The sequence below is a fragment of the Pithys albifrons genome, chromosome 16 (assembly GCF_047495875.1).
Source record: "Pithys albifrons albifrons isolate INPA30051 chromosome 16, PitAlb_v1, whole genome shotgun sequence".
NCBI classification, from domain to species: Eukaryota; Metazoa; Chordata; class Aves; order Passeriformes; family Thamnophilidae; genus Pithys; species Pithys albifrons.
The window spans coordinates 62,501-74,556 of NC_092473.1; the positions used below are offsets into that span (position 1 = coordinate 62,501).

General features: G+C 53.8%; 1 non-coding gene across 1 annotated transcript; it reads right to left on the bottom strand.

The window, feature by feature from the left end:
• Positions 1-3,556: 3,556 nt before the first annotated feature.
• On the bottom strand, positions 3,557-3,709 carry LOC139679690 (5.8S ribosomal RNA). Its single transcript, XR_011699224.1, has one exon. It is a non-coding gene; the product is annotated as a 5.8S ribosomal RNA (ribosomal RNA).
• Between the last annotated feature and the right edge of the window lie 8,347 nt (positions 3,710-12,056).

Below are 12,056 nucleotides of genomic sequence, written 5' to 3' on the forward strand. Positions count from 1 at the left end.
ACCCCTCATGGGCAAGTCTCTGTGAGTCCCAATGGCTAGGATTACAGGTGGCTGCGCTCAGCCTCTGAAAGCAGCTGCACCTAGGAAGTTCCCATCCATAAGTGAGAGACGACATGAATTCTGCAACGATACGTGACATGTGTCTCCACCGCCTCTTTGCCACAACCAGAAAGAGGTCTTTTGATAGGGTTAGCCTCAGCAGTCTTTCCCAACAAACCCCTGCCCAGCAACCAGGCGTATATCCACCTCCTGTGGTGGTCTTTGGTGACCTCAGACCACCAGTTGACCTGGAATATTCATGCAACCAGCCAAAACTTCACGCGAGAAGGCGAAAGCCCGTCCAGTATGAGGGAGTGGAACGCCAACAGTGCCCCCCTCAAGCAATTGCTGGTGGTGCGCAACTTTTCCATCCCATGGCGATGGGGCCGGGAGGCAATCTGATGATTACCACCTAAACTTTGTTTCACCAAAGCTACGATCACTGGGTGGCGAGGTCAGTGAAATGGAGAAGGTGACAGAACGCCACCCCTCCAACCTGGGGCAGTGGTCGGCTTGGTTACCCTTGCGGGCATCCGGCAGGATGAGCGAAGAGGTGTGACCATCTGCAGCTGAGCCAGTCAGTAACGTCCAAGCACCCTCAAGATCAGGGAGAGAAGCACCACCTGAGCATATCAACTGGATGGCTCGAGGTCCGACATTTCCACCCCTTATGGGCAAGCCCACAGGTCCCATACACTTGGATTACAGATGGCCACTGCCAGGACCACAAGGACATCGCAGCAGTGCGGCAGGGAGGTGCCCATCCATGAGCCTTAAAAGAGTCATAGTTACTCCCGCCATTTACCCGCGCTTCATTAAATTTCTTCACTTTGACATGAGCCTGCACGTCCGCGACGGGCGCGGGGCGCGGTGCACACCCGCACGTGGCGCCTCGTCCAGCCATGGCGCACGCCCAGCCCCGCTTCGCGCCCCAGCCCAACCGACCCAGCCATTAGAGCCAATCCTTAGTCCAAAGTTATGGATCCGGCTTACCGACTTCCATTACCTACATTGTTCCACCGTGTCAGAGGCTGTTCACCTTGGAGACCTGCTGCAGTTATGGGTATGGCCCGGCACAAGACTTACACCCTCTCCCCCGGATTTTCACGGGCCAGCAGGAGCTCACCGGACGCCGCCGGAACCGTGACACTTTCCAAGGCGTGGGCCCCTCTCTCGGGGTGAACCCATTGCAGGGCGCCCAGCCCTTGACAAAGAAAAGAGAACTCTCCCTGGGGCTCCCGCCAGCCTCTCCGGGATCGGTTGTGTCACCGCACTGGGTGCCTCGCGGTGCTCGTCTCCGCCACTCTGGATTCGGGGATCTGAACCCGACTCCCTTTCAATCGGCTGAGGGCAACAGAGGTCATCGCCCGCCCTTTCAGAGCGGTGCTCGCCTATCGCTTAGGACCGACTGACCCATGTTCAACTGCTGTTCACATGGAACCCTGCTCCACTTCGTCCTTCAAAGCTCTCGTTTGAATATTTGCTACTACCACCAAGATCTGCACCTGCGGCGGCTCCACCCGGGCCCACGCCCCAGGCTTCGAGGCTCACCGCAGTGGCCTTCCTACTCGTCGCGGCATAGCCCCCGTGGGCCTTGCACTGCCAGCGACGGTCAGTATGGGCCTGACGCTCCAGCGCCATCCATTTTCAGGGCTATTCGGCAGGTAAGTTGATTCACACTCCTTAGCGGATTCCGACTTCCATGGCCACCATCCTGCTGTCTAGATCAACCAACACCTTTTCTGGGCTCTGATGAGCGTCGGCATCGGGCGCCTGAACCCGGCATCCGGTTCATCCCACAGCACCAGTTCTGCTTACCAAAAGTGGCCCAGTGAGCACTTGCATTCCACGGCGCGGCTCCACGCCAGCGAGCCGGCTCCCTTACCCATTGAAGGTTTGAGAATAGGTTGAGATCGTTTCGACCCCAAGACCTCTAATCATTCGCTTTACTGGGTAAAACTGCCCATTGCCAAGTGCCAGCTATCCTGAGGGAAACTTCGGAGGGAACCAGCTACTAGATGGTTTGATTAGTCTTTCGCCCCTAGACCCGGGTCGGATGACCGATTTGCACATCAAGACCACTACAGACCTCCACCAGAGTTTCCTCTGGCTTCGCCCTTCCCAAGCATAGTTCACCATTTTCAGATCCTAGCACGGACGCTCACACTCTACCTCCCCGGCCGGGCAGCACTGGCGAGACGGACCGGTGGTGCGCCCGGGGCTTCTGGTGTACACGCGCTGCAGGATTCCACCTCAGCTGGCGCGCACCGGCCCTCACCTTCATTGCGCTGCAGGCTTTTGAACAGCTGCCCCTGACTCATGCACGTGCTAGACTCCTCGGTCCGTGTTTCAAGACAGGTCAGGTGGGTAGCCGACATTGCTGTGGACTCAGGGCACCTGGGCGTGGCCGCGCACAGCCTGGTGGCGTCGTGCGGTCAGGGCGCACTGAGGACAGTCCACCCCAGTTGACAGCAACGCTGGGCGCTGGTGGGCCCGGCCCCCGCACCCCCGCAAGCACGGCGTGCTGCAAGACGTTGTTGCCCCCTCGGGGGGGGGGGGGGAACGGACGACATCCCCGCCACAGCACCGCCATGAGGGGGAGGAGGGCACAGGGGCGGTCCCCTCCCTTGGCCCTGGGATTCGGCAAGACCTGCTGCCCGGGGGCTGTAATACCCACTGCTGCTCACACGGTGCGAAGCCACCTGCCCGCTGGAGGCCTTCCCAGCCGACCTGGAGCCGGACGCGGTGCACTGCTGCGGAGGAAATGCGCCCGGCCAGGACTGGCTGCCAGCCGGTCGGCGATCTCCATACCAGCCCGCCTACCCCCTGGCCCACCGCCGCGGAACCGCACCCAACCACGCAAAGAACACGCGCATGAGAGAGAAAGAGAGACGCAGAGAGAGCCCCAGCCCGGAGAACGACGCCTGAAGGAGAGCCAAGTGGCATGGCCCGCTGCGGCGGCAGAAACAGCCTACCGGGGGAAACCACCGGGCGGCGGCGACGGTGACCGCAGTCGTGGGGCACACCATGTGGCGTGATGGCTGTGGCGGAGAGAGGAAGCGGCGCTCTTACACATGGATGGCAGCGAGAGGGGCGAGAGGGCGGGAGGAGAGGGGGTGATCCACTTTCCTGCAGCTTGCACCCGGCACGCGCGCGGCAGCACAGCACGGTACCCACATGGTACCCACTTGCAGACAGCTGCCCGTGCGGAGGGAGCCCAGGAACGAGGCCCACGTCTCGTCACCCCTTCACCTTTTTACACTTATGAGCCGTGCATTTTCGTGCAACCTCTCTCCCTGACCGCCGCGCCGGTGCCCGCGACCGGGCCGCCACCGCTGCCGCCCGGCCCAGCGGCCTCAGCGAGGATGAACTCTGCCCGTGGGGGTTCACTCCGGGAGCAGGGAGCTACGGAGCACTCCCGGAGTCTGCATTTAGGGGGACGAAAGCCCTTGGCAGGCCTGCAAGGCACGCCAGCCATGCCGCCAGGGCGGCCCCCGGACGGCGATTGATTGTCAAGCAACGCTCAGACAGACGCATTCTTGGGAGGAATCCGGGGCCACAAGTGCGTTCAAAGTGTCGATGATCAATGTGTCCTGCAATTCACATTAATTCTCGCAGCTAGCTGTGTTCTTCATTGACACACAAGCCGAGTGATCCACCGCTAAGAGTTGTCTGCCCTTTCAGCACCTCCCTGCACGTGCGGAGGAGCCGGGACTGCTCACCTTCGAGCGGCGCCTTTTCTCACTGGAGGACGGCAATGCCTCTCGTTTGACCGCACGAGCACAGATGGAAAAAAAGGAAGGCGGGGGTGCGGAAACCCTGCGCCACGCCCCGAAGGCCTGCAAAGGTGGGGAGCATGCGCTTCTGACCGAATCCCCCCGCAAGGGGAAATGTGCCTCACGCCAGCTTCGGTGGCAGCCCAGCCGCCCGCGCTTGGCCCAGCCTGCGGGCGAAATGGGTGGCGGCCGTGCGCCAGACCGCACAATGGGACCTCTCCTCAGGGAACGACACACACCACACACACACGGGTGGGCAGGAGACATGGCGCCCTGGACTGCGTTCACGCTCCTCTCTCCCCCACTCACCGCCAGGCCCCGCATGGCCTCAGGCTGCCGCCGCACCGCTGCACCACCGCATGCCGCCGAGCCCTCCAAGGAGGTGCGACATCGGTGGACGGCACCACCGCCAGCGCCGGAGGCAGAAGCCGCCGTGAACCGTGCTGGTGCTGGGAGCTCCCGAGGCCGGCAGGATGGTGGGCCCACTGCTCCTGAGGATGCATGCCTGGTTCCCCCTGGGACCGCCCACCGCTTGGCGCCCTCGGGCCCCTTCGACGGGCATGCGCACGGATGCGCGGGCCCCAAGAAGGGTGACAGGGAAAGTGACGGGAGGGCGCTCGGGGAGGGGCAGAACCACCGTCTCCGGCGGGTGCTTTCTAACCGGCCATCCCTCTAAGGGGGCACGCGTCGAGCAGGGACGCCACTGCTCGGACGATGCTGTCTGCCCTAGCCGACATGTGACAACGGAGATGGCGCCGCGCACCCAACCCAAGTGGGCGAGTGGGCCGGCAGCCGGGTGAAGCGGCAGGCCACTGCCCCATGTGAGCCTCCAGGAAAAAGATGACGACGGGTGCGAGACAAGGAAGGAGCGCGGCGGGCCTGGCGGCCGCACTGACATTGCCCAAAGGCCGTGTCGGACCCCGTTTCGAGGCAGGCGGGGCCGGCACAAGCACAGAACGACATTCACAGCCACCACTGCAGGGGATCGGCAGGAGTGGCTCCCCACCCCTCAGTGTCTCCACGTCGCCGCCCGGCCGCCGCCGCGGTGGGCCTCACCAAGCCGCCTGAGTCTTTAAACCACCACCTGGTTCTGCAGCCTCGGGGGCTGCAGAGGTGCGGAGAGCTAGGTACCTTACCCTGGGGCGAGGGAAACGACCTGCATGGCCCCGCGGGAGTGCCTCCTCTGCTGCCGCCCTCAGAAAAGCATCCACCTGCAGGGGTGTGCCTGACATCCACCGCCACCACCGTGGCCTCCTTCTTGGGGACCAGGGTTTCCCTCAGTAGCCCAGCGACACACCTGAGGGGAGGGTCGTGGATCGGGCCGTCCCTGCCCGCGCGGGGACGGGAGATGCGGCACGGAGAGCCCCGTGCTCACCCACCGAGCGAAGATGATGGACGGCGGATGACGACAGATTCCTCTCCTCTCCTCTCCTCTCCTCTCCTCTCCTCTCCTCTCCTCTCCTCTCCTCTCCTCTCCTCTCCTCTCCTCTCCTCTCCTCTCCTCTCCTCTCCTCTCCTCTCCTCTCCTCTCCTCTCCTCTCCTCTCCTCTCCTCTCCTCTCCTCTCCTCTCCTCTCCTCTCCTCTCCTCTCCTCTCCTCTCCTCTCCTCTCCTCTCCTCTCCTCTCCTCTTCTCTCCTCTCCTCTCCTCTCCTCCTCCCCATTCGCCTCCCCCTCTCCCTCTCCCTCTCCTCTCCCCCTGATTTTACCCTCTCCCTTCCCCCCTCCACCTTTTAAAACTAATAAAAATTGAAGAAAAACTCAGTGTCTTTCACTTTACCCAATATCCTGAGCTGGGAGGGACCAGGGACCAGCCAGTGCCACCTTCACCCTGCCCAGCACTCCCCAACCGTCCCCCCTGGCCCTGTCCCAATGCCCAAAGGCTGCAGCTCTGGCAGCTCTGACAGCCTTGGGGCCGTGCCCACTGCCCTGGGGAGCCTGGGCAGTGCCCACCACCCTCTGGGGGAAGAGCCTTTGGCTGACATCCCACCTGCCCCTGCCCTGACACAGCTCCAGCCGTGCCCTGGGCCTGGCCCTGATCACCCACAGAAGCACAGCCTGGCAATGGTGCCGCTTGCCAGGCATTGGCCACAGGAACTCCCATTCCCTCCTGAATGCATCTGGCTGGCTCAGAGCATGGAGTGGGAACCACTGGACAATAAAGTCACACTTGGCCTGGCCATTCTACTTCTGGCACTGCTTGTCTTGGACTCAGAAAGGCTTGCAATTAAGGGGGGCACAGTGCCAGCCTCTGCTGGGGGTGACAAGAACCTTTCCTGCCCATCCCTAGCTGTGCTCCTGACACAGAGCAGGGCTGTGTGTGCAGCTTTAACTGGAGTGCTTCTGGGCAGCTGCACAGCAGGACCCTCTGCCTTCTCTTTCTCCCTGCCATCCTTCCCCTGCCACAGGACATGGAGCTATTCTCCCGCAGGATAGGAGTGAGGAGTTTAGCTTTGGGACACCACGGGGGAGCTGCTGGCTCCTTTCTTACAGCTGAATCCCATGGACAAGGGCGGGGAGGGGCTCTTTGTGTCTTAAGGAAGGGAAATGGAGCCAGAGGAGGATGATCCATGTTGCTGAGGCTGGGGGAGGACCCCAAGGGTGGGAGGCACAGAGGGCATCCTGCTGGGCAACCTGCCAGCTGGGAGCAACGAGGGGCACAGGATGCAGCTCTGGATGATTCCTTCGCTCTCTCATCCTCATCCTTGGCTTTAAGAGCTCCGGAATCCCTGGCATCTGAGGCAGGAACTGAAGGAAGAACCTGGATCCTTCTGGAGGACTCCTCAGCCTTTTGTGTGGGGAAACAGCAGGGTCTGACACGGTCAGGAAAAAGTATTCCAGGGATTCATCCCTTTCCACAGCCTTCCCTCTGGACCAGCTGTCTGTCCAGTTGTCTTTCCTTCCAGCCCCCTCTGTCCCTCTCTCCAGCCCTTCCCTCTCCATCAACTCTTTCCAGCCTTCTTTCCTTCCAGCTTTTCCTTTCTTTTGCAGGAAACATCCTCAGTGTGCTTGCTGTGCTGTGGGATGGAAAGGGGACTTTTCCCAAGGGCTGGAGGCATTGCCTCTGCTTTCTCTCTTCCCAGAGAGGGACTTGAATCCATTCTACTTTAGAAACCTGCAGAAAATTTTTGAAATGGGGGAGGCAATTGCTTTTTAAACCCCTTATTTTTTATAATAGCCATTGTACCCCAGTGGAGCTTTGCAGAGAAATGTGGGTGCCTCTGGGAGAGACACAGCAGTTGGAACGCTTTCCTTCTAAATTCCCAGCAACTTCAAGCAGTTCTTTGTCAAACAGTGACAAAGGGAAGGACAAAGCCTGAAATAATGGATAGTTCCATGAGAGAAAGTGTATATTAGATATATTATAATACAATTATAAATGAAAATAATATTGAAATATTAGAAAATTTAAGAATAATAACAAGAATCAAATATTAAGATGCAGTAGTTTTGGCTTTAGTCAGCATAGGTCCCCATTTAGGCCTCAGTTTTTAGCAGGCCTCAAAGGATGTGACACAGATTAGAGGGGACAGGTATCATCTGACTTAAGCAGCCAAAGAGGTATTTCATATCATCCGACATCATCAGGAAGTGTCGGGAAGTATAACAAGCAAGGTGGGAGGAGTCTCGGCCTTTTATTCGGTCCATGCTTTTGACCAGGAGGGTTTCTGCTCCCTGACTGCTGATATCAGGCCTTGCTGCTGGTCTGCGTGGCTGTTTACCCAGGGACGTGAGCACATTCCTGTTAATTCCTCTTTCCCTCTTGCTGGGAGGTTTCTGTTGGTTTGGAGTTTCACCTGTTAGCTGGGGTGACCTCAGTGAGCTTGTTGTTTCCTGTCACTATGTGCTATTTCATATTCTGTGTTAAGCTCTCCTCTTCTCTGTATAAATATAAAAACCTCACTGTGTTTAAAGCCTCATTTCTGCTGTTTTCCCTCACTCTCCTGCTCTGGGAGTGGACTTTTTGACTGGGTACCAGGCAGTTGGCATTTTGCCAGCTCAAACTATAACGTAAGAAAATGCTAGAAATTCAATAGCCCATCTAATTCTTCTGTCCCAGGGCCAGGCTGTGAGAATTCCTGCACTGTCCTTGGGCAGTCCAACGGTGATGAATCACATGGAGTTCCCTTTGGTTTTCTGCCAGGCTGGGATGCTGAAATGCTGTCTCAGGAGCCTCAAGGTGGTCATGGGTTCTCCCCGAATTCTGTAGAGCCTTTGCTGGGATATCCTCCCTCCTGCTCCCATTCAACTCCTGTGCCTTTAGGAGCTGTACAGAGCCCCAGCCCATGGGCAGAGCTGGCACTGCTCCCAGCTGGGCTGGGGCACCTTGGCTTTATGGCATGGCCTGGCAAGGCTTTATCTGCTGCTCTCCCTCAAAGGGCACAGCCTAGAGCCGGTTTCTGCCTGACATTTGCCCACGTCCAGCACAGGCAGCAAACACAGTTTGCAGATGGCACCTCTGGAGATATCTCGGACATAAATCACAACTAATGCCAAGGAATATTGTGAGGAGCTGCTGGGAATGTCAGTGTGGCACTGAGATGGGCACTGAGATGGGGCTTTTATGGAGCTGCTGCTCTGCGGGGCTGTGCCCCCAGCCGCTGGTAGGGGGGAAATGAGCTGTCAAACCCCTGGGCCATTTATTTCCAGGGTGTTTGCACTCCTGGGAGCTCCCAGACTGACCCCAGTGCTCAGACTGCAATAGGGTTAGAAAGTACTAAAAAGAAGTTCTAAACAACATATATAGTATATTTGTTTATTACTAATTCATTCTATATTTATGAATTACAGAGATAGGTATATATTATTATGTATATTATATTTCTTTGCTACACATTTATACAGACATAAATAAGAAATTTATTTATTAGAGCATTTGCACTCCCAGATTGACCCCAGTGTTCAGATTGAAATAGATGCATTAAATGTGAAATGGATTTATGAAGTTTTGGATATAGAAATGCATAATAAATATATTTGCTAGAGCATTTGCAATCCTAAGAGCTCCCAAAGTGACCCCAGTGTTCAGACTGAAATAGCTTGATTAAATATAACATAAATCTTTGTATTTATTTATTTATTTATTATATAGTGACTATCTCTATGTTTATTCTTATATATTTATTTATTCTACATTTGCATAGAAATGCATAATAAATGTGTTTCTTAGAGCATTCTTTGGACACTTGGAGCCCTTTCCTGGGGTGTTGTGCAAAGGACTGAAGCAGAGCTGCTGACAGCAGGATCCTTTTCAGCCTGGGGACCTTCAAGGGGTGAAATCTTGAGTGTGTTGGAACGAGAGGGAAAAGATTCCTGGTGATTCTGTGGTCAGTTTTGAAGGCAGATGTGCCCGCTGTGCCCCTGCAGTGGCACTGCTGGGCAGTGCAAGGGCTGAATGGGCAGTGCAAGGGCTGAATGGGCAGTGCCAGGGCAGGAAGGGCAGTGCCAGGGCAGGAAGGGCAGTGCCAGGGCAGGAAGGGCAGCAGGAGTCTCTGCCAGAAACTGGGCTGGTATCGCTGTGAAACCATCCCAAGGACAGACAGTTTATAGATTGGGTGTTTCTGCCCGGGTTTGGGCCACAGATGATGCTGCAGTGAGTGCTGTGGGCCCACAGCTGAGGGGTGTTGGGGGGGGGGGGGGGGGTTGTTCACACAGGTGTGAAAGAGGATGAGTCCTCACAGTCCACGGCCATGACGGCCTTGCTCCCTCAGTTCCGGGCCCGGCGCCTGCTGATCCAGTGGCAGATCGGCCGGGAACACCATCCTTAGGGAAATGCTGCACTCCGGGGGTTACATTGGAGGAATTGTCACCACCGCAGCAAAACCATCCCAGTCTCAGGTATTCAAGAGAGACCTGCCCGTTGCAAAGCAGTTCATTTGCAATGGCACTGGGGCCCTGTGGTGTCAAGGGGGTGAAAAGGGAAGGGGCTCCGAGCTCTCCCCGGAGCTTTCCCTTCTCCAGGTGAACAGCCCCAGCTCTCCCAGCCCGTCCCGGAGCAGAGGAGCTCAGCTGATCCCTCTTTAATTCCTGTGCCCCCTGTTATAGGTAATTCGACCGAATTATTGAGTCGAAGTTGTTTGAGTAAAATTTGAAATTGATTTATTAGTAGGCAACTAAGCAAAGGTCACAGCGCTGGGCACAGTCAGGAGAAACTCCCTTTTCTCCTCAACTGGCAAAGAATAACAGTTTACAGTCTCAAGTTTAGTCCTTTTACTTCCTGTTTTCAGTGGGGGTCTTTTTCCATAGTTGATTTTTCCCACAACGTCTGCCTTGTGACTGGAGTCTTCTTTTTCTCTCTGAAAGATTGTATAGTGGTGTTATGATGGTTTTAGATCTCAAAATGGAATGGAAAGTCTGGCTGCACATGGTTTTAGGACACACAGGGTCCACAATATCCACCCATCCCAGATAAATGTTGTTTTATATTTAAACCTTAAACATTTTATGGAAATCACAAGGTGTATCACAAAATACATTTGAGAAAGTTCCTAAATAGTCTACAATCTCATAGGATACTTGAAGCAAAAATATTTCAATTCTATTTTTGCAATACAGCCTTAGTACCTTAAAACCAGCCAAGCGTTATAAATTTTATATTATTAGGTAGCCACAAAGGTTTTATGCCATAGCAATATTCTTTAAGCTCTATTATTATTCCTTTTAATTGGTTTTGATGAGCAAATTTACTTCAGGTGTTCATTACAACTCCCCCCTCTCTCTTCTTCACTAATTTGCTCATCAAACCTGGTTACTATTTCTCTAGCTGTGTTTAACATAGGATCTGGTTCTTCAGAAATGCTGTCAAGTTCAAGCCTGCGTTGCATCAAAACAATCAGGCCTATTGCATCCAGCCTGCCTTTGACAAAATATACAAATTTATTCAAAAGGTAAGGGCCAATAATTAATGCAAGTAATAATATCACCAACGGACCTATCAAAGTCGAAATCAAAGTGGTTAACCAAGGTGATAGACTAAACCACGACTCAAACCAATTTCGTTGCTTCTCTCTTTCTTGTTTTCTTTTTTCCAGCCCTTCTCTCAATTTTGCCATAGAATCTCTTACCACTCCAGTATGGTCTGCATAAAACCAGCATTCTTCTCCCAGGGCCGTACAGAAATCTTCCTTTTGTAAAAATAACAAATCCAACCCTCTTCTGTTTTGTAAAACTACTTCAGACAATGAAGTCAGAGATTTTTCAAGATGTGTAATAGAATCTTCAATTCTTGCCAAATCATCATCTACAGCTGCCTGAAGGGTATCAAACCCGTTTTTGCTGTATTAATGACGTAGTCCCTGTGGCTGCACCAGGTACTCCTAGACCCATAAGCGTAGCTCTGGTAATGCTCTCTTTCATCTTAAATGGTTGCCTTGTACCTGGTACTCTTGCATTTGGTAGTCTTGATTTTCCCAATACTGGTATATATATTTTTTTGAGTGGTAAAAGATTCTAGGAACTATGATTACTTGTACACAAAATTCAGTGTAGCTGTTGAAAACTTTCAACTAAATACAAGCAGTTAGTCCAGTTTTTGAACATGCCCACCATCCTTCTTTTCCCGGTACTATCCATTTATGGGTTTCACTAACTGTATGTACATATTTACTGCACAGTTTCTTCCCTGAGTGTTATACTTTTCCTATACATACTCCTTGTCCCTTGACTTGTTGAAATGTTATCTATCTTCCTTTTCCTCCCCAATTACACTGTGAAGGATTATCTTGGTTAGAATATTCAAATGAGATGTTTGTAGCTATTCCTTCACAAAACAGGGGCGTAACATCATTACATAACCAACAAGAAGAAGTAACATTAGGATTTGTATCATTAAGGACAAAAAAGTTGCTTGTACTACCTTTACCAAATGTTCTGATCCACCATGCATTTCAGCCTTAGAGTGCATGGCTGTCGTTTTTGTAATTGCAGTTTTTGTCTTTGTCTTTTCTTTTCTTAGAATCCATCCTTTCCTTTGTGCTGGTTTAAAGGTGAACCAGCAGGGAAAATGAACTCACGAGAGAGATTATAAGTCAGAGGCTAAAATTTAATAATAATATTACAATAAATAGACTGACACAAAGAGAAATTGCTTTCAACTCACAAAACCCAGCAGTATAACCCAGTGTGCTGGGGCACAAACCCAAAGGGGTTTGTTTGCCCCTGTGCTGAGACCCGCATGGTTCCCCCCAAGTCCAAAGCAAAAAGAAGTGAGAAACCTGTTGGTGCAGGTGAGGGCTGTAAGTCTG